At 37.9% G+C, this 25,803-nt stretch overlaps 1 long non-coding RNA gene across 1 annotated transcript; it reads left to right on the top strand.

Moving 5' to 3' along the window:
• The first annotated feature begins 1,426 nt into the window (after positions 1-1,426).
• On the top strand, positions 1,427-24,873 carry LOC309640727. Its single transcript, XR_014252362.1, has 2 exons — positions 1,427-6,254; positions 6,724-24,873. It is a non-coding gene; the product is annotated as an uncharacterized lncRNA (long non-coding RNA).
• The last annotated feature ends 930 nt before the right edge of the window (positions 24,874-25,803 follow it).

The raw sequence follows: 25,803 nt of genomic DNA, 5'->3' as shown, positions 1-25,803 counted from the left end.
TCACAGGTGCAGGTTCGTAATTCCTGTTGTTTTTGGTGTCTGCCCCCAGTGGCTGAGATTGGTTCAGTGGGTTGCGTAGGCTTCCTGGTGGAAGGGACTGGTGCCTCTGTTCTGGTGGATGAGGCTGGATCTTGTCTTTTTGGTGGGCAGGACCATGTCCGGTGGTGTGTTTTGGGGTGCCTGTGACCTTATTATGATTTTATGCAGCCTCTCTGCTAATGGGTGGTGGTTTGTTCCTGTCTTGCTATTTGTTTGGCATAGGGTGTCCAGCACTGTTGCTTGCTGGTCTTTGAGTGGAGCTGGGTCTTAACATTGAGATGGGGATCTCTGGGAGATCTTTTGCAGTTTGATATTACATGGAGCCGGGAGGTCTCTGTTGGACCAATGTCCTCAGCTCGGCTCACCCACCTCAGAGGCAGAGGACTGACCCCCGGCCGGAGCATCAATACCGTCAGCCTCACGGCTCAGAAGAAAAGGGAGAATAAGAGAAAGAAAGACAGAAAAAAATGAAATGAAATAAAATAAAAAGTTATTAAAATAAAAGCAAAGAATTTATTTAAAAAATTAAAAATTAATTAAAAAAAGAAAGAAAAAAAGAAAGAAAGAAAGGAGCAACCAAACCAAAAAACAAATCCACCAATGATAACAAGTGGTAAAAACGATAATAAAAAACCCCAAAAAACTGACAGACAGAAACCTATGACAAATTGTGAAAACAAAGCTATAAAGACAAAATCACACAAAGAAGCATACACTTAGACACTCACAAAAAGAGCAAAAGGCAAAAAAAAAAAATCTATATATAAAAAAAAGAATAAAGGAAGAGAGCAACCAAATCATTAAACAAATCTACCAATGATAATAAATACTAAACCAAGATAAACATAAAATCAGAAACAAATTAGAGGAAGAAAGCAAACCCTAATTCTACAGTTGCTCCCAAAGTTCACCGCCTCAATTTTGGGATGATCCATTGTCTATTCAGATATTCCAGAGATGCAGGGTACATCAAGTTGACTGTGGAGATTTAATCCACTGCTCCTGAAGCTACTGGGAGAAATTTCCCTTTTTCTTCTTTGTTCACACAGCTCCTGGCGTCAGCTTTGGATTTGGCCCTGCCTGTGCGTGTAGGTCTCCTGAGGGCATCTGTTCTTTGCTCAGACAGGACTGGGTTAAACTAGCAGCTGATTAGGGGGCTCTGGATCACTCAGAGCAGGGGGAAGGAGGGGTATGGAATACGGTGTGAGCCTGTGGCAGCAGAGGCCGGCATGACATTGCCACAGCCTGAGGCACACCGTGTGTTCTCCCGGAGAAGTTGTCCCTGGATCACAGGACCCTGGTGGGCTGCACAAGCTCTTGGGAGGGGAGTTGTGGATAGTAACCTCTGCTTGCACACAGGCTTCTTGGTGGCTGCAGCAGCAGCCTTAGCATTTCATGCCCGTCTGTGGTGTCCGTGCTGATAGCCGCAGCTCGCGCCAGTCTCTGGAGCTTGTTCTGGTGGTGCTCTGAATTCCCTCTCCTCACACACCCCAAAACAATGGTCTCTTGCCTGTTAGGCAGTTCCAGACTTTCTCCTGGACTCTCTTCCAGCAAGCTTTGGTGCACAACCCCACTTCAGGCTCTGTCCATACAGCCAACCCCAGTCTTCTCCCTAGGATCTGACCTCCAAAGCCCCAGCCTCAGCTCCCAGCCCCAACCTGCCCCAGTGGTTGAGCAGACAAGTCTCTCAGGCTGGTGAGTGCTGGTTGGCATGATCCTCTGTACAGGAATTTCTCTGCTTTACTTTCTGCAGCCCTGTTGTTGCATGCTTCTACGTGGCTCTGAAGCTTTCCCCTTCTCCGCCCACTCCCTGTCTCCACCAGTGAAGGGGCTTCCTAGTGTGTGGAAACTTTTCCTCCTTCACAGCTCCCTCCCAGAGGTGCTGGTCCCGTCTCTATTCTTTTTCTGTTTTTTCTTTTTTCTTTTGCCCCACCCAGGTACATGGGGAGTTTCTTGCCTTTTGGGCAGTCTGAGGTCTTCTGCCAGTGTTCAGTAGGTGTTCTGTGGGAATTGTTCCACATGTGGATACATTTCTGGTGTATTTGTGGGGAGGAAAGTGATCTCCATTTCTTACTCCTCCACCATCTTGAAGATCTCCCATCCAGTGACCCATTTGTTGTTTAGTAGTATATTGTTTAGCCTCCACACGTTTTTGTTTCCTGCAGTTTTTTTCTTGTAGTTGATTTCAAGTCTCTATTGTTGTGATTGAAAAAAAAGGTTGATATGATTTCAATCGAGTTAAATTTACAGAGGCTTCTTTTGTGGCATAATTTGTGATCTATTCTGGAGAAATTTCCATGTGCACTTCAAAGAGTATGTATTTTTCTGCTTTTGGATGGAATATTCTGTATAGATTTATTAAGTCCATGTCATCTAATATGTTTTTAAAGGCTAGTGTTTCCTTATAGATTTTCTGTCTGGATGATCTGGCCATTGATGTAAGTGGGCTGTCAAAGTCCCCTACTATTGTTCTTACTGTCAATTTCTCCTTTTATATCTGTTGATATTTGCTTTGCATATTTAGGTTTTCCTATATTGGGTGGCTATATTTTTACAATTGTCATATTTTTTTTTAAATGTTTTATTTTATATTGGAGTATGGTTGATTAACAATGTTGTGTTAATTTCAGGTTTCATGTGTACAGCAAAGTGATTCAGTTATACATACACATGTATCTATTCTTTTTCAAATTCTTTTTTTTGTATCTTCTTGTTGGAATTATCCCTCATCATTATGTAATGTCCTTCTTTGTCTCTTGTGACAATATTTGTTTCAAAGTCTTTTTTGTCTGGTAGAAGTATTGCTACCCCAGCTTTATTTTCATTTCCTTTTGCACGAGATATCTTTTCCATCCCCTCCTTTTCAGTCTGTATGTATCTTTAGATCTGAAATGAGCCTCTTGTAGGCAGCATATGTATGAGTCTTATTTTCGTATCCATCCAGCCATTCTATAGCTTTTGATTGGAGCATTTAGCCCTCAGTCATTGTTAATAAAGATTCTTGGAATCATGTGGATCCACCTGTCTGATGTAAATACTATAATGCTGCCCCATATAAGTAGGCCTTTTAAGAATTTACTTTACAGAATAGAGCCGGAATATGTGTGGTGAATTCCTAATTCCTTAAAAAAGTCATTGGTCATAAAAATTTATGAATTATATAATCATAAAAATTCTTTTACAATGAAGAAAGAATTTAGAACCCAAAGCTTGCAATGATTTGCTATATTTATAAACGTTAATAAATGTAAATTTAACTCATAAGCATGTTAAAAATTAAAAGCTTATTGTATATCTATGAACCATTGTTTTTCTTATAATATTCTATGGAATCCATTTTCCAAATTTCAACTACTTATTTCTACTTTTAAATTTTAATAAGATAATCTTTAAAGAAATATATAATAGATTATTTGGCCATTGCTTAAATACTGAGAATCTGTTTTGAGTGTTATCCCATTCTTCTGCTTTAATAAGGACATTGAACATCTTATTAATCTCATTCAGAACCTTCAGAACCATGATCCCTAAAGTGAAAAATTTGTACTTTACTTTTTTGATGGTTAATAAGAGTTGAAGATAATGCTTTATTATTTTAAGTACTCCTAAGTTCCTTGTTATTTTTATTGATTTATTAATACTATTTTGTTTTTTTGCTTTGTTTTGGTGTTCATTTCTATAAACTACTTCCAGTTAGTAATCCTAACTAAAATGGATTCTAAAAGAAGATATTTTCCATTAATGTTTCTCATCTCCAATTTTAATAGGTTTTATATAAGGTTAAGTCAAACAATATCTTTTTTATGACATTTTATTCTATTTGACTAAAGAGACTCCCGTAGCTTCTTTTTTTCACTTATGTAATAAATGCCCACTGACTATTGACTATATGCTATATAATTTGGGCAAATTATAGTTTGTGGCTGTAAATAAATTGTGCATAGGGACATTGACTTTCTGATCTGCAAAGGCATTGTTTTGGTTAGATTTTATTTGTAAGTTAACCTATGTTAAATTATTTGGGACAAAAAATTAATTATTATTGTAATTAGGTTTGTTATTTGCCTACCAAAATCTTTTCTCCCTTGCTTTTCAGTTTCCCTGGCAGTGAGGTGTGGCCACATAAGGTTTTGCCAATAGGCAGAAATAATGGGGTCATTTCTGGTCCTATTCACTCTTCACATACATGCCGTTTTTCAGCCTCTTCCAATCATATGAGGACTTTGTCTTAGGGAACCCCCAAGAACCAAGATGGAAGGAATTGGGCCTCTGAATAACGGCATGAACAGAGCCACCAGCTTGATCTTTCTGAAATGTAACAAAGAAATGAATTTCTTCATTTTTTCCTTGCCATTTTATTGTTGGATCTTCTTGACACAGTTTTAAACTAATATTTTTCCATTGTTCCATATCTGGAAATAATATTTCCAGAACATTATTGTGACTTTTTGACTTGATTTTCTTATTGTTTCTATAAGACATATTAGGCATTTTCAAAGTTATATTCTTGCTTTAGGAGTCACAGGTAGCCAGTTAAATATACTGGGATAAAGTGAATCAATCACTCCACAAATATTCACTACTCTCCTTTTATGTACTTACCACTGTGTTAAATCTGGGGGCTATAAAAATCTATATGACATAATTTCTGCTTACTTTGATGGAAAATAAACATTTTCAATTGTGTTGTAAGCTTGTTTTATATATGTTTTAAGTAATAATTTTACTGAAAACATTAATTGAACTCATTAGATTCTAAGAGATGGTGTGGATAAAAATAAAAACACGTTTCTCAAAGAACTCACAGAAGAAAAATAATCGTATTTAAATATACTTCGCAATTTGCTTTTGATAAATGCTGACTTCTTTGAGCTGCATTGCAATTTAGGAAAATAGATTTATCATACCTTTTCGTACATGAAATGGAGACATATTAAATTTATAATAATGATCATGACAATGATAACAAACATACTTATTGATTACCTACTACAAGCTCCTGTGCTCTGCTTTCTTGAGTCAAACTGTGCTGAGAGCGGGTTTAATAAATACAAAACCCTGGATGTTCTGCTGGGATCTGAGCGAGGCAAGGGTGTCTCATGCTTGTTTTTTGATGGAGCCTGAGGAAACAGCAAGACCTGGTGGTCTTTTTTTTTTTTTTTTTTTTTTTTTATAAAACTTCCTGTGTCCCAGTGAGGGGCAAGAATGGTAGAATAATTCCCAAGCAAAGAAGCTGGGTCCATAGGGGGTCCTGGGTGACACAGGAGCAAAAGACTCACTTCTATGTGCCACAGAGGAGTGTAAAACTGACACAGGGCATTAGCTCCCTAATTTCCCTTCTGCCAGTGTCATATGGGTAGCTTCATGTTGCTCCCCTGCACTTGAAGTAACAGACAAAGCTCAACCCTAGGGGACCATTTGGACAGGATTGAGACTTAATAATTTGCAATCTGTATGGTCTAACATCTGAGATCAGCAAGAATAGGGATCCATGCAGATACCAGAGTAGCTGGCTGCCTTCCTGGATCTGATACCTTCCTCTCTGAATGGTCTGGTACCACATGAGGCCAAATCTTCCTCCCACTGCAATTTAGCCACCACACCAGGATAAAAGGGGTTACCTCTGCATTGACTGGGATTAAGTTTCTACCACCCATTAGAATAGACTACAATGTGTAAAAGAGATAGCTTTTTCTTTCTCTCCACATGAAAGTATGGGGTTGGGGGCTTCTACCTTCCCTTGCAATTTTTGCTAACTCCTCCACATGCAAAGAGGAATGATTTCTATCTTGGTGAGATGGCAAGGATCATGTGTTCACTTTCCTCTGAGTGGGAATATGGAGTTAAACATATTTCTAACAATGTGTCCTGCCTTACTTCTCTCTCTGGAATTTTCTTTGCTCTCAATTTTCAGTTAATTTCTGTTCATTTTCTGGTTGTGGATATTAGGGGAGAATATTTCCTCTCTCATTCCTGAAATTTTCACCCAGTTTAAGGAACTCAGTGTTAATTTGGCAATGCTGGTTCCTCTCCATCCCTTTTACTCTGCTCCAGAACAAACTCATATACATTTGGGAAGGATCAACTGAGCACGTTCAGTTCACCTCCCTTTTCTTTTCTCTTGCAGTAGGCTGTCTTCATGGAGTGGTTCTCTTCAGCTCCTCTGTGGCTTAAGCTTTACCTGCTCCTGTCCAGCAATGCCTGGGAATGGATAGGTAAATCTGCCTAACACTGGGATAAGTTATTTATAGCTGGGATAAGTCAATTTAACTCTTATATTAAGCTGTGACCTTTGATATACTCTATATCAATTAAAAGATGATATTTTGATTTACTATGTATTTTACTCCTTTTATTTCTCCATATGTACTGGGCCACTTCAATGTTCTTACAGTGGAGAGATGATTTTTGGATTATGAGTGACCTAATTTGTGGATATTTGCATAAAGTAAAAATTATTTTTTTGGTATTCCTTAGCAACACTTAAGCATTATAAGCCAGATAGCTACGCATCATTAAAGGGATCTTTATTATCCCCTGGAGGGATGACAGGGCTGACAGGTTATTCTGAGGGGAAAATGGAATATTAAAGTGTAGTTAGAAAATCCAGAAAAATAAAAGTTGTTAATGTTGGATATTAGTTGTGTTTTTGACTATGTCCATCTAATTTTCTGTTTTGCCTAGCTCCTTCTTCACAGCTGAGCTTAGTGAAGCTTCAAACCTTAGTCCACAGGGAGGATCCTGGATGTTCTGGATGCTCTGGATGGAATAACCTCTTTCTCACTCCTGGTGGCATTGATATCTCATGTGACCATTCCTCAGAATAAGCGGTACTGTTTATTAGGGTCTATTATGTTCTAAAACTTTAAATAAATTATTTCATTTTATCTTCATGACAATGCTATAAAATAGATTTTATTATCAATATTTTTAGTGAGGAAGAAATTGGGATCCAGAGAAGTTATGTGACCACAAGACAGAAGCAGGGCTTGAAATTAAGTCTCTCAGACTCTAGATTTACACTTGGTGATATATGGGAGAAAGTAACAAATGAATATTTATTATCTGACCTCTGCAGTTATGAGGTTATGTGGGGAAACAAAAACTGTTATGAGTGTTCACTAATGAACTGATAGAATTTGGCAGATTGGTGTCTAAAACTTCTTCCCTTCAAGCGTATAGATCTGGATTAAGACTTTTGGATCAATAGTATAATAAATTGTGCTGAGAAACTGTATCACCATAAATGTTGTCTAGGGGAAGGGCTTTGATTTTCTTTTCGTTTAGTTTAAATCCTTTATGTTAAACACAATAATATCCAAAATATTTATTATATAACATAACAGCACAGCGCTGTAAATATTTTAGTTTGATCACCTAAGGCAATCATAGTTGGGTATGGTGAACGTTGATCTTAAAAATCTGAGCTGTCAAAGCAAATTCTTGAAAGTATAGTCACATGTTAGCAGTCATGATATGAAAAAAGATAAGACAGCATTCATTGTCAACACAATTACATTTTGTTCCTGAGTTTGAACTCTGCAAGCATATTTGCTTGCATGAAACTAAAAAAAATCATTTCATCCTTGAGGAATTTTTACCTTTTCTTAACCATCTTATCATTGTTTTGTTGTCTTAAGGTCAATCTTGAAGCTTTGCGTAGAACAAAGTTTCCTGCTTTATTGTACTCTGTACTTCGAGTAACAGAATAAACTTGATGTTCTGGATAGTGTTGGAGAGTGGTTTGAATGAATCTGCAGAGAGAAGTCAGACAAAGACAGCTGACACAAATAAACCTGGCAGTTGGACCCCTGTTGTATTTTAATTAATTAATTAATTAACAATTAGTTTCCTGAAACACAGCTCTAAGTCCCAGAGGCATTAGCTCTTGTTGATTAAGTCTCTGATAGTACAAAACAGAGATGGAAAGAAAGGATGTAAGGTACTAGCTCCCATTTTTAACTTCATCAGAGATATTGGCTTCTAATACAGAGCACAGATCTGGCAGATGAAGTGCTCAAAAATATTTTGAATAAAGGTTATAACACTTTTGTAATCTTATTGAGTATTTATAGGATCCCAAGCCTATGCTAGACCTTTTGCAATTTAATAGTGTTTAAAATATGCATACATTTCAGCCAAAATTTCTTCTGTGTGGTGCTACCGCAAATGTTTATCTTCCTTTTTAAAATAAGTGAGTTTCTAAAATTTAAAGAATGTATTAAACACATAGTCCAGAACCCCAGTCTTCCCCCAAGCCTTGGCAAGTAAATGATGATGCTCTTATTCTGTCATTAAGGAAGTGGAGACTCAAATGAATTAAATAACTTGCCTAAGATCACAGGCTGGTAAGGATTCACCAGGATCTCTCTGACAACGAAGTTTTCCAGTACACTCACTGTACATAATTGTAGTTTTTATACAGCCAGCTATCTTTTTAAAATTTAATTTTAAAAATTAATTTTAAAAATTTATTTTCATTGAGGTACAGTTGAGGTACAATATTATGTAAGTTATGTGAGTATAATATAGTGATTCACAATTTTTAAAGGTTATACTCCATTTATAGCTATTATAAAATATTGGCTATATTCCCAATGTGGTACAGTGTATCATTGTAGCTTATTTTATACATATGAGTTTGTACCTCTTAATCTCCTACCTCTATAGTGTCCCTCCCTCCTTTCCTCTCCCCACTAGTAACCACTAACTTGCTCTCTATATCTGTGAGTCTGCTTCTTTTTTGTTATATTCACTAGTTTGTTGTATTTTTTAGATTCCACATATAAGTGATATCATACAGTATTTGTTATTCTCTGTCTGACTTATTTCACTTAGCATAATACCCTCCAAGTCCATCAGTGTTGCTCCAAATGCATATAGCCATCTTTTAAATGAGTGGGAGAACTCCAAAGCAAGGATTTGTGCAGTGAAATAGTGCTTTTAGGGAACACATTTAAATATAGTGCACATTATGCTTCTATTTTTTGCTTTTGTACATTTGATATTTTGTATGTTAATTTAAAAAGTATTTCTATAACAGTACTATTAGTATGTATTATTAATATTATTTTAAAAATACTATAAAACCTTTGTAATATGTTTGGTGCCTTATGCACACTATTTCATTTAATTCTTATAACAATCATATAAAATAGGTATATTATCCTTATTTACAGTTGGGGAAAATAAAAGACTGTGAGCTTAAATTACTTGTCCAAGGATATATAGCTGAGAAACTGGAACACTGTGTGTGATTCTTCCACCATCATTTTTTGTCTTTATGATTTTTTTGAAAAAACTGAACTGTAATATTCATTTTTGAAAAAAAAATGTCAGTTATATCTCAAGTTAGTATAAATATCTGTGTTTGTACTAACAAAACCAAATTGGGCTAATTGTCAGTTCTGAAGATAATTTAGTACAATAGAGCTGATATTTTTATGATTAGATAAAAATCACTAATATAAATATTGTAGAGTACAGAATAGCATGTACTGAGGATTCCTTTTTGTTTTAACCTTAATATTTTCTCAAATCTTCTTATTGGTTCCTAGGCAAATTATGGAAATTTCTAGAATGATATAAATATTACCTAACTAAAATTTGTCATAATAATTGCCACGTTTTATTTTAACATTAGGGGAAAATATCACATTGTTTTGATTATCTCTTTTTGTCCTTAAATATAACATTGTAATGATTTTGATTTTTTCAGTAAAGAAACTTATTTTACATGAAACTTGCAACCTTTTTAGAAGATAGTGTCGATAGTTCTCTAGCTTTCTTCAGCCATTACAATTTAAGAGCCAAATAGAACAGATCACTTTCTCAGATGATGGAAATATAGGAACATATATAACATTATCATTGTGACTTGTTGCTGACTTGTTGAGGAAAAATATTTCTACTAATAAGTTTATACATAAATATTTACTTCTTTTACCAAATTCTTTACAATAAGCCTTGAAAAGTGGATGACTAATATTGTGATTTTTTTCAGCATATTATAATATTGTTCTGAGGATTGCTTGATACAGGAATTAAAATTATTGTTGTCCTTTGGATACATACCAGGTACAAAAGTAACTTTACCTCCTGTTACCTTGTCTGCTTAGTTATTTGATGTGTATCTGTAAGGCCTTGAAAGAAATAAAAGCTCACATGTAAAGACTGGTTTCTTGAGTACTTATACTGGAATTATCTGGGCATTTGCCTTAGTTCTTAACTTTAATTTCTTGGCAAAAATAGGTATTTGGTATCATGTTTAATTAATTATAAAATTTACAGAAAGTCAACTTGTGGAGTCAACAATCAGGATTTCAGAATTCATTTTTCTTTAAAATTTCTCTTATTATTTCAAAATATTAATAAAACATTATTTTTGTTTTAAAAAATAAAACAATGATGGAGTATATAAAATCAAAGCATAAACCTTCCCAAATCCTTCTACCCCCTAACCAATCACACTTTCCAGAGAAAATGACTTTATAGGATAAATAGATCTTTCAAGAAATTTTCCTATAACATTTTGGTTATTATTTTTTACTTTATATTTATCCTATAAAAAGGGACCATAATATCATTCCATGGGATTGTATCACTTCAAAGCAATAGGAAAACAAAACAAAACAAAAAAATGACCTGTAAGTTTGGACAACTCTTGGCTCAGAATTCTTGGATATTAAGTTTATTAGTTAGGACATTTTGGCCGTGCAGACAGAAAATTCAATTTATATTGCTAAAAAGGGGATTTTTATTGACTTGCAAAACTGAGAAGTCCATGCATAGATGTGGCTTCAGGTTCACCTAACCTTAAGGGCTCAAATGAAAGCACTGCATTTCTCCCATTTATGTGATCCTTCAGCACCACTTCCTCTTTGTTGATTATATTCTCTGACATGTCTAGCCTCATGGTGATAAGAGAGCTACAGCAGCCCACCTTGAATCACTCATCTTCAAATGCAGTAGTGAAAAATATTCATGTCTAGAAATGAATCTTATTGGCTCTGTTTGAACTGACTTGAGTCACATACCAATTTGTATTAGTTTTCTAGAGCTGCAGTAACAGACTGGGTGGCTTAAATAGCAGGTTTATTGTCTCACATTTTTGGAGACTAGAAGTTCAAGATCAATGTGTTAGCAGGCTTGATTTCTTCTGAGGTTTATTTCCTTGGCTTGCAGATGGCCACTTGTTCTCTCTGTCTTTACATGGTTGTCCTTCTGTCTATGTGTTTGTGTCCTAATCTCTTCTTATAAGGACACCAGTCATATTGGGTTGGGGACCATCCCAATGATGTCATTTTACCTTAATTCCTTAAGGTCCTATCTCCAAATACGAGTCACATTCTGAGTTACTAGAGGTTAGGACTTCAACATATGCATGGGGGGGTGGAGGGGATACAATTCAGCTCATAACACAATTTCTACATAGCCACTGTTACATTCCTACATAGCCACATGCCCATCCTAGGTGATACACCACCTGTGGATCCAGCAGAACAAATGACTGAAAATAGGCAGTAGTAGACCCCCAAGTGAAAACTGACCATTGTCATCAACATGAGGGTGAATGGGTTCTGGCCAGTCAAAAACCAACAAATGTCATACTGACTACTGTCCCCAGTGTCTTTCCACATTCTCCTTCTGCAGTGGCAGCAGCAGTGACACATGGCAACAGCAATTTGAGGCTGCACCCTGGGCAAGCCCCCCAAGGTGGTGCTTAACTTAAAGGGGGGTTCAGTGCTCCAAAGGGGTGTTTTTAGGGTAGGGGGGCCAGCAGGGACCAGCTGGTGGCCCTGGAAAAGCTTCCACACACCCACATCCACACACCCATTTTGTGTTGCAGGCTGCCTCTCCAAGAGCAGAGGCAACAAGAAGACGTGTGTGCACAGGTCCACAAAGGGAAGAAGTAGGGACAGAGCTTGGCACTGCCTCTTGGTCCTCCCTCCAGGAAAAATGAGAAAACAAGGAACTAGCAAGGGCTTGACAAATGTCCAGATTTGGACTGGAAGACCATTCACATGCCTTTCTTCATTCCTGGAAATTGCAGTACAGCTGTCTAATTAAGAAAAAAATCTTAAAGAAAGAAAACGAAGATCAAAATACCCCAGAATACCTAAAGAACAGGCATAGAAGTTTCCCCACTGAGCATAAAGTTGGAGCAGCTCCGAGCCTGGGGGGGTTGAAGGGGACTTTATAAAAGCTCATTGAAAATAATGTCACATGAACGAGGAGATGGGCAAGAACAAGATGGCAAAATAGAAGGACCTGAGCTCACTTCCTCTCATGAAAACAGCAAAATCACAACTAACTGCTGAACAACCATCAACAAAAAAGGACTGAAACCTACCAAAAAATATATTCTACTTTCAAAGTCAAAGAAGAAGGCACAAGGTATTAGGAGAGGTATACTCCTGATACAATCAAATCCCATAGCCACGAGGTGGGCAACCCACAAAATGGAAAATAATTATATCACAGAGGTTCTCCTACAGGAGTGAGAGTTCTGGCCCGACATCAGGCTCTCCAGTCTGGGGTTCTGGCATCAGGAGGAGGAACACCCAGAACATTTGGCTTTGAAGGCCGGTGGGGCTTGATCAGGAACTCCACAGGATTGGGGGAAACAGAAACACTAGTCATGGAGGGCACACACAAGATCTCATGCACACCAGGACCTAGGGAAAAATCAGTGACTTCACAGGACCCTGGACTAGACCTACCTGCTGGTCTTGAAGGGTCTCCTGGGGAGGCAGGGGGCGATAGTGACTCACCGCAGGGACAAGGATGCAGCTGGCGGAGGTAATGAGAATCACTCATTGGCATGAGCTGTCCTGGAGGCCACCATTTTGACACCAAAACCTGGCCTCACTGAACAGTGCTTCAGTGCTGGGACGCCTCAGGCCAAACCACCAACAGGGTGGGAAGACAGACTCACCTATCAGCTGACAGGCTGCCTAAAGTCTTCCTGAGCCCAGAGCCAACTCTAAACACACTCCTTGGCACAACCTTGCCCACCAGAGGGACAAAAACCCAACTCCACCCACCAGTGGGTAGGCATAAGTCCCTCCCACAAGGAAGCCTACACAAACCTCTTAGACAAGCCTCACACACCAGGGGACAGACACCAGAAGTCAGAGGAACTACAATCCTGCAGCCTGTGGGACCACAAACACAGAAAGTTAGACAAAATGAGATGGCAGAAGAATATGTTCTAGATGAATAAACAAGATAAAATCCCAGAAGAACAACTAAGTGAAGTGGAGATAGGCAATCTACCTGAAAAATAATTCAGAATAATAATAGTAAAGATGATGCAAAATCTCTGAAAAAGAATGGAGGTACGGACTGAGAAGATACAGGAAATATTTAACAGAGTTAGAAGATTTAAAGAACAATCAGATGGAGATGAATGATACAATAACTGAAATGAAAAATACACTAGAAGGAATCAAAGGCAGAATAAATGAGGCAAAGAACGGATAAATGAGCTGGAAGATAGAATGGTGGAAATCACTGCTGTGGAACAGAATACAGAAAAAAGAATGAAAAGAAATGAGGACAGTATAAGAGACCTTTGGAACAACATTAAATACACCAACATTCAAATCAGAGGGGTCCCAGAAGGAGAAGAGAGAGAGATAGGGCCTGAGAAAATATGTGAAGAGATAATAGCTGAAAACTTCCCTAAGTGCAGAGAGTCCCATACAGGATAAATCTAAGGAAGAACACGCCAAGACACGTATTAATCAAATTCACAAAAATTAAAGACAAAGAGAAAATATTAAAAGCAACAAGGGAAAAGCAATAAATAACACACAAGGGAACCACATAATGTTATCAGCCATTTCTTCAGCAGAAACTCTGCAGGCCATAAGGGAGTGGTACAATATATTTAAAGTGATGAAAGGGGAAAACCTACAACCAAGAGTACTCTACCCAGCAATGCTCTCATTCAGATTCGACAAGGAAATCAAAAGCTTTACAGATGAGCAAAAGCTAAACCAGCACCATTAAACCAGCATTACAACAGATGCTAAAGGAAATTCTCTAGGTGGAAATGAGAAGGTCATAACTAGAAACCAGAAGATTATGAATGGGAAAGCTCACCAGTAAAGACAAACATACAGTAAATGTAGGAAATCATCCACACACAAATATGATATCAAAACCAGCAATCATAAGAGGAGAGTACAAATGCAGATTATTGGAAATGCATTTGAAATTAAGAGACCAGCAACTTAAAACCATCTCGTATATACTTAGACTGCTATATCAAAACTCCAAGTTAACCACAAACAAAAAATCTACATTAGATGCACACACAAAAAGAAAAAGGAACCAAACACAATACTAAAGATAGTCATAAAATCACAAGAGAAGAGAACAAAAGAGGAAGGGAAGAAAAAAGACCTACAAAAACAAACCCAAAGCAGGTAACAAAATGGTAATAATACATACTAGGGGGCACTTCAAGATGGTGGAGGAGTAAGACGTGGAGATCACCTTCCTCCCCATAAATACATCAAAGATACATCTGCATGTGGAACAGCTCCTACCGAACACTGGCAGAAGACATCAGACTTCCCAAAAGGCAAGAAAATCCCCACGTACCTGGGTAGGGCAAAATAAAAAAGAAAAAGCAGAGACAATAGAATAGGGATGGAACCTGCACCTCTGGGAGGGAGCTGTGAAGGAAGAAACGTTTCCACACACTAGGAAGACGCTTCACTGGTGGAAACGGGGTAGGTGGGGGGAAGCTTCAGAGCCACAGAGGAGAGCACAGCAACAGGGGTGCAGAGGGCAAAGCAGAGAGATTCCCTCACAGAGGATCAGTCCCGACCAGCACTCACCACACTGAGAGGCTTGTTGGCTCACACACTGGGGCGGGTGAGAGCTGGGAGCTGAAGCTTGGGCTTCGGAGCTCAGATCCCAGGGGGAAGACTGGGGTTGGCTGCATGAACACAGCCTGAAGGGGGTTAGTGTGCCAGAGCTAGCTGGGAGGGACTCCAGGAAAAAGTCTGGACCTGCCTAAGAGTCAAGAGACCATTGTTTCAGGGTGCGCAAGGAGAGGGGGTTTCTTCCTTCCATGTGTGCCCACAGAAGGCAAAGCACCACCTAAATGAGCTCCAGAAATGGATGCAAGCTGTGGCTATCAGCTCGGACCCAAAGACGGGTATGAAACACTAATGCTGCTGCTGCAGCCACCAAGAATCCTGTGTGCAAGCACAGGTCATTATCCACACCCCTTCCGGAACCTGTGCAGCACGCCACTGCCAGGGTCCCGTGTTACAGGGACAACTTCCCTGGGAGAACACAGGGTCACCTCAGGCTGTTGCTACGTCATGCCAGCCTCTGCCACTGCAGGGTTGCCCCAAAACACATAACCGGATGTGGCTCTGCCCATCCGAATAACAAGATCCAGCCCTACACACCAGAACACAGACACCAGTCCCCTCCACCAGGAAGCCTACACAAGCCACAGAACTAACCTCACTCACTGGGGGCAGACACCAAAAACAATGGGAACAACAAACCTGCAGCCTGCAAACAGGAGACCCCAAACACAGTAAGTTAAACAAAATTAGAAGACAGAGAAGCACGCAGCAGATGAAGGAGCAAGGTAAAAACCCATCAAACCAAACAAATGAAGAGGAAATAGGCAGCCTATCTGAAAAAGAATTCAGAGTAATGATAGTAAAGATGAATCAAAAATTGGAAACAGAATGGAGAAACTACAAGAAACGTTTAATAAGGACCTAGAAGAATTAAAGAGCAAACAAACAATCATGAGCAACACAATAAACGAAATTACAATTTCTCTAGAAAGGATCAATAGCACAATAACTGAGGCAGAAAAATGGATAAGTGACCTGGAAGATAAAAGAGTGGGAAAAAATATCACAGAGCAGGGCTTCCCTGGTGGCACAGTGGTTAAGAATCTGCCTGCCAATGCAGGGGACATGGGTTCCATCCCTGGACTGGGAAGATCCCACATGCCACAGAGAAACGAAGTCCATGTGCCACAATTACTGAGCCTGAGATCTAGAGTGCATGAGCCACAACTACTGAGCCCAAGTGCCACAACCATTGAAGCCTGTGCGCCAGAAGCCCATGCTCTGCAACAAGAGAAGCCATGGCAATGAGAAGTCTACACACCACAACGAAGAGTAGCCCCTGCTCACCACAACTAGAGAAAGCCCATGCACAGCAGCAAAGACCCAATACAGGCAAAAAAATCCCCACAAAAAACCAAACCCAAACAAAAAAATACCACAGAGCAGAATAAAGAAAAAAGAATGAAGAAGTCTCAGAAACTACTGGGACAACATTAAATGCACCAACATTAGAATTATAGGGGTCCCAGAAGAAGAAGAGAAAAAGAAAGGGACAGAAAATATTTGAAGAAATTATAGTTGAAAACTCCGTAACATGGGAAAGGAAATAGTCAATCAAGTCCAGGAAGCACACAGAGTCCCAACAGGATCAATCCAAGGAGAAATATGCCAAGACACATATTAATCAAACTATCAATAATTAAATAAAAGAAAAAAAATATTAAAAGCAGCAAGGGAAAAGCAACAAATAACAAAGAAGGGAAATCCCATAATGTTAATAGCTGATCTTTCAGCAGAAAATCTGCAAGGCAGAAGGGAGTGGCAGGACATACTTAAAGTGATGAAAGGGAAAAACCTACAACCAAGATTACTCTACCCAACAAGGTTCTCATTCAGATTTGATGGAGAAATTAAAACCTTAACAGACAAGCAAAAATTAAGAGGATTCAGCACCACAAAACAAGCTTCACAACAAATACTAAAGGAACATCTCTAGGCAAGAAACACAAGAGAAAGAAAAGACCTACAAAAACAAACCCAAAACACTTAAGAAAATGGTAATAGGAACATACGTATTGATAATTACCTTAAATGTAAATGGATTAAAGGCTCCCACCAAAATACATAGACTGGCTGAATGGATACAAAAACAAGACCCATATATATGCTGTCTACAAGAGACACACTACAGGCCTAGGGACACATACAGCCTGAAAGTGAGGCGATGGAAACAGATATTACATGCAAACGGAAATCAAAAGAAAGCTGGAGTAACAATTCTCATATCAGAAAAAATAGACTTTAAAATAAAGACTATTACAAGAGACAAAGAAGGACATTACATAATGATCAAGGGATCAATCCAAGAAGAAGATATAACAATTGTAAATATTTATGCATCCAACATAGGAACACCTCAATACATAAGGCAAATGCTAACAGCCACAAAAGGGGAAATTGACAGCAACACCATCATAGTAGGGGACTTTAACAACCTACTTTCACCAATGGACAGATCATCTAAAATGAAAATAAATAAGAAAACACAAGCTTTAAATGACACATTAGACAAGGTGGACTTAACTGATATTTATAGAACATTCCATCCAAAAAGAACAGAATACACTTTCATCTCAAGTGCTCCTGGAACATTCTCCAGGATAGATCATATCTTGGGTCACAAGTCAAGCCTTGGTAAATTTAAGAAAATTGAAATCGTATCAAGTATCTTTTCTGACCACAATGCTATGAGACTAGGTATCAATTACAGGAAAAAATCTGGAAAAAATACAAACACATGGAGGCTAAACAATACTCTATTAAATAACTGAGAGATTACTGAGGAAATCAAAAAATACCTAGAAACAAATGACAATGAAAACACGACGACCCAAAACCTATGGGATGCAGCAAAAGCAGTTCTAAAAGGGAAGTTTATAGCAATGCAATCCTGCCTCAAGAAAGAAGAAAAATCTCAAATAAACAACTTAACGTTACACCTAAAGCAATTAGAGAAAGAAGAACAAATAAACCCTAAAGTTAACAGAAGGAAAGCAATCATAAAGATCAGATCAGAAATGAATGAAAAAGAAATGAAGGAAACAGTATCAAAGACCAATAAAACTAAAAGCTGGTTCTTTGAGAAGGTAAACAAAATTGATAAACCACTAGCCAGACTCATCAAGAAAAAAAGGGAGAAGACTCAAATCAACAGAATTAGAAAGGAAAAAGGGGAAGTAACAACTGACATGGCAGAACTACAAAGACTCATGAGGGATTGCTACAAGCAAGTATACGCCAATAAAATGCACAGCGTGGAAGAAATGGACAAATTCTAGAAATGCACTACCTTCCAAGACTGTACCAGGAAGAAATAGAAAATATAAATGACCAATCACAAGCACTGAAATTGAAATTGTGATTTAAAAACCTTCCAACAAACAAAAGCCCAGGACCAGATGTCTTCATAGGAGAATTCTATCAAACATTTAGAGAAGAGCTAACACCTATCCTTAACAAACTCTTCCAAAATATAGCAGAGGGAGGAACACTCCCAAACACATTTTACAAGGCAACCATCGCCCTGAAACTAAAACCAAAGATGTCACAAAAAAGAAAAAAAGAAAACTACAGACCAATATCACTGATGAACATAGATGCAAAAATCCTCAACAAAATACTAGCAAACAGAATCCAACAGCACATTAAAAGGATCATACACCATGATCAAGTGGAGTTTATCCCAGGAATGCAAGGATTACTTCAATATATGCAAATGAATCAATGTGATACACCTTATTAACAAACTGAAGGATAAAAACCATATGATCATCTCAATAGATGCAGAAAAAGTTTTTGACAAAATTCAACACCCATTTATGATAAAAACTCTCCAGAAAGTAGGCTTAAAGGGAACTTTCCTCCACATAATAAAGGCCATATATGACAAACCCACAGCCAACATTGTTCTCAATGGTAAAAAACTGAAACCATTTCCACTAAGATCAGGAACAAGACAAGGATGCCTACTCTCACTGCTATTATTCAACATAGTTTTGGAAGTTTTAGCTACAAAGATCAGAGAAGAAAAAGAAAGAAAAATAATCCAAATCAGAAAAGAAGTAAAACTGTGACTGTTTGCAGATGACGTAATACTATACATAGAGAATCCTAAAGATGCTACCAGAAAACTACCAGAGCTAATCAATGAATTTGGTAAAGTAGCAGGATACAAACTTAATGCACAGAAATCTCTTGCATTCCTATACACTAATGATGGAAATTCTGAAAGAGAAATTAAGGAAACACTCCCATTTACCACTGCAACAAAAAGAATAAAATACCTAGGAATAAACGTTCCTAAGGAGACAAAAGACCTGTATACAGAAAACTATAAGACACTGATGAAAGAAATTAAAGACGATACAAACAGATGGAGAGATATACCATGTTTTTGGATTGGAAGAATCAACATTGTGAAAATGATTATACTACCCAAAACAATCTACAGATTCAATGCCATCCCTATCAAACTACCAATGGCATTTTTCACAGAACTAGAACAAAATATTTCACAATTTGTATGAAAACACAAAAGACCCCGAATAGCCAAAGCAATCTTGAGAAAGAAAAACGGAGCTGGAGCAATCAGGCTCCCTGACTTCAAACTATGCTACAATGCTACAGTAATCAAGACTGTATGGTACTGGCTCCAAAACAGAAATACAGATCAATGGAACAGGATAGAAAGCCCAGAGATAAACCCATGCACCTATCGTTACTTAAATTTTGACAACAGGAGGCATAATATACAATGGAGAAAAAACAGCCTCTTCAATAAGTGGTGCTGGGAAAACTGGACAGCTACATGCAAAAGAATGAAATTAGAACACTCCCTAACACCATACATGAAAATAAATTTAAAATGGATTAAAGGCCTAAATGTAAGGCCAGACACTATAAAACTTTTACAGGAAAATATAGGCAGGATACTCTATGAGAAAAATCACAGCAAGATCCTTTTTGACCAACCTCTTAAAGAAAGGGAAATAAAAACAAAACTAAACAAATTTGACCTAATGAAACTTAAAAGCTTTAGAACAGCAAAGGAAACCATAAAGAAGATGAAAAAACAGCCCTCATAATGGGAGAAAATATTTGCAAATGAGGCAACTGACAAAGGATTATCTCCAAAATATACAGGCAGCTCAATATCACAAAACCAAACCACCCAATCCAAAAATGGGTGGAAGACCTAGATAGACATTTCTGCAAAGAAGATATACAGATTGCTAACAAACACATGAAACGATGTTCAACATCACCAATCATTAGAGAAATGCAAATCAAAACCACAATGAGGTATCACCTCACACCGTTCAGAATGGCCATCATCAAAATATCTACAAACAATAAATGCTGGAGAGGGTATGGAGAAAAGGGAACCCTCTTGCACTGTTGGTGGGAATGTAAATTGATACAGTTACTATGGAGAACAGTATGGAGGTTCCTTAAAAAACTAAAAATAGAATTACTGTATGACCCAGCAATTCCACTACTGGGCATACACCCTGAGAAAACCATAATTCAAAAAGAGACATGTACCACAATGTTCATTGCAGCACTATTTACAATAGCCAGGACATGGAAGCAACCTAAGTGTCCATCGACAGATGAATGGATAAAGATATGGCTCATATATACAGTGGAATATTACTCAGCCATAAAAAGAAATGAAATTGAATTATTTGTAGTGAGGTGGATGGACCTAGATTCTGTCATACAGAGTGAGGTAAGTCAGAAAGAGAAAAACAAATACCATATGCTAACACATATATATGGAATCTAAGAAAATAAAAAGGTTCTGATGAACCTAGGGGCAGGACAAGAATAAAGACACAGACGTAGAGAATGGACTTGAGGACACGGGGCAGGGGAAGGGTAAGCTGGGACGAAGTGAGAGAGTGGCACTGACATATATACACTACCAAATGTAAAATAGATAGCTAGTGGGAAGCAGCTGCATAGCACAGGGAGATCAGCTCAGTGCTTTGTGACCACCTAGAAGGTTGGGATAGGGCGGGTGGGATGGAGACACAAGAAGGAGGGGATATGGGGATATATGTATACGTATAGATGATTCACTTTATTATACAGCAGAAACTAACACAACATTGTAAAACAATTATACTCCAATAAAGATGTTAAAAAAAAAGAAAGCACATAATGTCAAGTTGTCCCTCTATAGGTGTGACTTGAATATTTTATTAAAGTGATGACCACCAGAATTTTCCATTGTAAAGGTATATTTTTCCTCTGTGATACCTAAGAATACATAGAATATTGACATAGATGATTGAGGGTTTGAAAGGACCTATTAAATATCATACCCATGTTGCATCCTAGTTCTGTGCTAATGGTAAATAGCCCAGGGAGAACCATATTCAACTGTTGTGTTTTACCTGTTCAATAACAATCAGACTGATTCTACCCTATGTCTTGGACTATAAAACCCCTGGAACTCCAAAGGAAGTTTGCTAGGTCTCTTACCTACTGGCACTTGTCACAAATGTCTACATGAATAGATTCTACCAATGTGATGTGTTCCCATGATATATGGAAAGCTGCAGAGGGATGGAGACAGTACCGATTGACAAACGAACAGATATGAGTGTTTGCAGTGGAATACCTCACTTTCCACAGTCTATTCAGTTACTTGGAGGGAGTAGGGCTCTTGTGGGCCACAGAGGCAGAAGCCCCACAACAGCACTGCATAATCTTTAAATTACAGGTTTGGTGGATTTACCTTGAAGCTGAAAATCCAATGGAAGCCCTCTGAATTCCACTCCTCCAGTGCATCTAAATGTTTCTATAGGCCCTAATTTCCTGCATTTGCCTATGCTTGAAATTTTTCAGAAAACATTCCTCTTTGGACCCTGTCTGACAGAGGTACAAATATATAGAAATTTAAAGGAAACACTTCAAACAAAATTTGTGCCACAGTAGTCCCAAACATTTTATAGAGAGCTAAATTTTTCTGGCATTTCAATAAATGGACATTATGTAGAAATATGCAAATTAGAATACAGATGTGATATAATGTTAGTAATGGTACTGCTCCTAAGCTCTTTAGTCAGTTAGGACTCCTCATTGAGAAAAAGTGGCCCTTCATCCAAATTCAATAAGCTAAATGTCATGCTTTTCCTTTTAAAATAATCTGTAAATTTTCTTGACATTATACTTTAGAGTCCACCACAAATGAGTGAACACACCCATGAGTGGTGTTACTCACCTTTTCTTTAATATAAACAGGTCTCTCATGGGGAAAACAGTGTGTTAGCTTTTCTACAAATCATGGCCCCTTGAGTTAAGCAAAATAATGCTGGACAGATTTCCAATTCAGCTGCTTTAGAAACATTCTGTGAAAGTTATCAAAAAATCCTTTCCCATGGTGCTCACTTGTCTAAATGGAAGCATCTGGTCTGAATATTAGTGCACACTGGAAAAGCTCAAGGGGAAATATGCCACTTTTCTTTTATAAAACCCAAGTATTAACTCCCTGCATGTTCCCAAGTCCTCCAACATTTTAGGGTCGTGACTTCCTCCTTTAACAACTCAATAAGACCTCTTTCTTACACTAAGGAGTCTGGAGGGCTGAAGAGCCCCAAATTGTTCTTAGAGGATTGTTAAGGAATTACATTTTTCCCACATGCCTCTCATCTTTGTTTCCTACTTTATCCAAAGTTCTACTACCCTTTCATAATTATTTGCCTCCCATGGAACCTATTCACCTACTGCACAGCTTATCCCAGACTAGACATTTGCCTTCTCTTTAGTTACCCCCAGGAGAATAGAGAATTTTACTGAAATTATCAGGTTAACAAAAGGAAATTTAAGCATAGAAAAAGCAACAGTGCAAAATTTAATATTAACCTATTTGTTTCTGAAGCCCCTCTTCATTGCTCTCTATAGGGAATTTTTTTTTTCTTTATTTGGGGGCAAGGTTGCCCTCCTAGTCATGGTCCAGGCTGCCATCATGTTGCCTTAGAATCCTTCTCCATGGTTGGCCTTTCTCTATATCTCCTCTTCTTTTTTATTCTCTAGTCTCCCCATACATCCTCTTCTCACTCCCAAACTCCTGGTGTTTTATTATTTATGACATAAAGCAATTGTTTTTGCCCTGATCCATCAATATGAGACCTGTGGCCTCACTTTCCCTTATCAAAAGACAGTTAAAGTGTTCTCCAACACTTCAAAGTCATCTTCTCTCTTCTCTAATGACACTAAGAGATTATCAGTTAGGAATAGATTTTTCGTCATGAATAGCAGTGTTATAATCACACTGACGGGGAAGAGCAACATTTTCCCGCAAAATGGGAAATGTAAGTGTGATAATATGGCTCCAAAAAGTCATCAGTGACTATTCTAGGTTTTAGCAACATAGCACTTTAGGCCTGTGTCCCTTTCCTTTATGGTCATAATATGGATGTTCCACTTTCAGGCAGGAAGGAGAGCAAATGCTTAAAAAAATAAGAGAGAGAGAGAGGAAGTTAAAGGGACAAGCCAGACCAATTTTCTCCTTTTAAAAGAACTTCCTGGAAGCTCCATCCAAAGTTATCTACTTCATTGATGAGCTCTAGTAGTTTTTTGGTAGCGTCTTTAGGATTTTCTATGTATAGTATCATGTCATCTGCAAACAGTGACAGTTTAACTTCTTTCCCAGTTTGGATTCCTTTTGTTTCTTTTTCTTCTCTGACTGTCATAGCTAGGACTTCCAAAACTATGCTGAATAAAAGTGGAGAGAGTGGACATCCTTGTTCCTGATCTTAGAGGAAATGCTTTCAGCTTTTCACAGTTGAGTATGATGTTAGCTGTAGTTTTGCCGTATATGGCCTTTATTATGTTGAGGTATGTTCCCTCTATGCCCACTTTCTGTAGAGTTTTTTTTTTTTACCATAAATGGGTGCTGAATTTTGTCAAAAGCTTTTTCTGCATCAATTGAGATGATCATATTGTTTTTATTCTTTAATTTGCTGATGTGATATATCACACTGATTGATTTGCAGATATTGAAAAATCCTTGCATCCTGGGATAAATCCCACTTGATCATGGCATATGATACTTTTAATGTATTGTTGGATTTGGATTGCTAGTGCTAGACCTGTATTATACAACCACCACTCTACAAGGGTGTGTACGAAGTTATGACTCTGTTAGTAAAAAAGAAGCAAATGACTATTTGGTAGGCCACCAGAAATGTCCATGAGCTGAGCTAACAGACATCTTACAAATAGGAGATCCTATTACTAAGTAGCAAGCTTACTATATACAGCCAAGCATTCAAGCTAACAAATGGCTTTGAGAAAGCAGAGACGGGGTTGAGGTGTCAAGAGCAGATCCCCAGGTTATTCCCACCAGATATTCACTCTGGTCCAGAATAGATGCGCTCTCTATGTGAGATTCACAGAAAGCACTTCACGCTGGTTAATTTTCCCCACCAGGCTGCTTTCATTCCTTCCTACCAGTCTGCAACCAGTTTTTTCCCTTTTTGTTGAGATGAGGAGATGAAACCATTTTCTTTTAGTCTTGATTTTTTAAAATTAGGTAGGATAATGTTCTTAGGCCAGATCTTTTATGTGAAAGGGGTGGATAAAATATGTATTCTCTCCATCTTGAGAATGCTCCTCCAGAGTCTTGAGATATTTTTTTCTTCCTTTATATCTACAAAGTCAGTCAACAAATTTATGGAGTCTGCTAACTGCCATTTATTGTGCAAGGTATTGGGAATCTCAAAATGGATGAGAACTCATCTTTGCCCTGTAGAAGCTCACAGTTTTAGAGGTAAGATAGGTTAATAAACAGACCATCACAGTGCAATGCAGAAAATTCTACAATAGTGGTATTCAGAGAGTGCTGAATTGGGCAAGGAACACAGCCAGAAAATAAAGGGAATTAGTGATGCTTCACAAAGGAGTACTCATTTACTGAATCTTTAAAGGCAAGTGGGGACGGGGACCTATCAAGCAGAGGTAAAACATGAACAGAAGGGAAGAAACATCTAGTATGTGCAGAGAACAATAAGGCAATTTGTGGTTATTAGAACACAAAGTGTGAGGCAGATAGTGCTTGGAGAGGGCTTAGGCCAGATCATGGAGAACCTCATACACCACCTTAAAACCTTTAGCTTAATCCTGCAATTGATGGTGAATTTTTGAAAAATTTCAGAGTAAAGACTGACAAGATCTGAAATACATTTTAGATCTGGCTTTAGATTGAAAGAGGGGAAAATAAATAGTAAGTACTATTTATTTAAATACTAAATAGTATTTAGTAAGTAGTAAATACTAAATAGTATATACTAAATACTGACTCCCTATGCCTAACAGTATGGCTTTTTCAGGCTTTTAAAGGATAGTAGTTATCCATTGGTCTTAGGAGCCAGAAAATTGGTGCAACTCCAAATAAAAGTAATAAACCTATCTGCCTCTTTTGCTCTGGTCACACTTCTAATACTAATCATCCCAGTTATAAAAACTAACATAGATTTCTACAAAAGTGACAAATATCCATCATATGTAAAAAATACCGTCTCGTGCTTTTATTACCAGCCTAGTTCCAACAATAATATTCCTCCACACAGGTCAAGAAATAATTATTTCAAACTGACATTGAATCACTGTCCAAACCCTTCACTTAACACTTAGCTTCAAAATAGATTACTTCTCAATAATATTCGTACCAGTAGCATTATTTGTTACATGGTCCATTATGGAGTCCTCAAGATGGTACATACACCTAGACCCTTACATTAATTGGTTCTTCAAGTACCTACTCCTCTTCCCCATCACCATGCTAATCCTTGTTACTGTCAATAACCTCTTCCAGCTTTTTATTGGATGGGAGGGGGTTGGAATTATATCCTTCCTA

The sequence above is a fragment of the Balaenoptera physalus genome (assembly GCF_965194825.1).
Source record: "Balaenoptera physalus genome assembly, chromosome: 13".
Taxonomy (NCBI): Eukaryota; Metazoa; Chordata; class Mammalia; order Artiodactyla; family Balaenopteridae; genus Balaenoptera; species Balaenoptera physalus.
Note: the sequence above shows the minus strand (reverse complement) of the source record. Positions and strands in the feature narration are given on the sequence as shown.